This window comes from Elephantulus edwardii, unplaced genomic scaffold (assembly GCF_000299155.1).
Source record: "Elephantulus edwardii isolate Elephantulus edwardi_28Jun2011 unplaced genomic scaffold, EleEdw1.0 scaffold00357, whole genome shotgun sequence".
In the NCBI taxonomy this organism is placed as follows: domain Eukaryota; kingdom Metazoa; phylum Chordata; class Mammalia; order Macroscelidea; family Macroscelididae; genus Elephantulus; species Elephantulus edwardii.
The window spans coordinates 1,138,467-1,139,364 of NW_006400107.1; positions in this window are offsets into that span (position 1 = coordinate 1,138,467).

Genomic DNA, 898 nt, shown 5'->3' on the forward strand with positions numbered 1-898 from the left:
CCTGTCCAATGCATAGGTAATCATCTTCTTTGGCCTGTCCAAGGAAACCCAAACCTGCAGATGGTGGAGATGCATCCCATCCCCCACTTCCTATGCAGGCAGCAGTGGGGTGCACGCCCTCCCACCAGCGCGGGCGGCCTTTGGGGGCGTGCTCCCCACCCCACTGCACAGACACTCGGCGAGTGTGCGGCCCCTCTTGTGCGGGCAGCCAGCGGGTGCCCGCATCCCCCACCACCGCCATCCTGGCTCCAAGAATTCTCTCCAGACCAAGTCCACCTTGCAGCAGTGTGGTGGCTTCACTGTACCAGTCTTGAGGAGGGCGGGTGCCCGGCATCCATCCTGGGTGAGGGAATCCATTTGTTCTGGCTGTGGAAGCCTCATGGAGCTGCAGCGGCTGTGCGGCATGGTGAGGGCTCTGAAGGGGGGGGGGTTGGGAGCCACAAGACTCACCCACTTCTCCTTGGGAATCCTTGAATTCCTGTTGTTGAGCCTCAATCTTCACTGAGGGCTGGTCATCAACTGTTTAAGTGTTCAATTATCAATAAGCCGAAGTCTGTGGAAGGCCATAATGGCCCTGCTTTAAGTGGTTCGCTGCTCCTGCAGCTCACCACGCTGTCTCTGCTTCCACAGCCATCTTGGATCTCCCCAACAGTTCTGGATTTTGCCATAGTCTGAACCACATTTGTGAGCCCACTGTTACAGTCAGTGTGCCAAATCATCTTGTTGAGTTACTTCCTCTCTTTCTCTGACTCTCTGTATTTTCCAAAATGTTGTCTTTTTCTAAGGTCTTGTCCCTCCTCACAACATGTCCAGAATATGAAAGATAAAGTTTTATTAAACTTGCCTCTGAGGAGCACCCTAGTGCTTCCTCCAAGACAGACTTCTTTGTTCTTTTGGA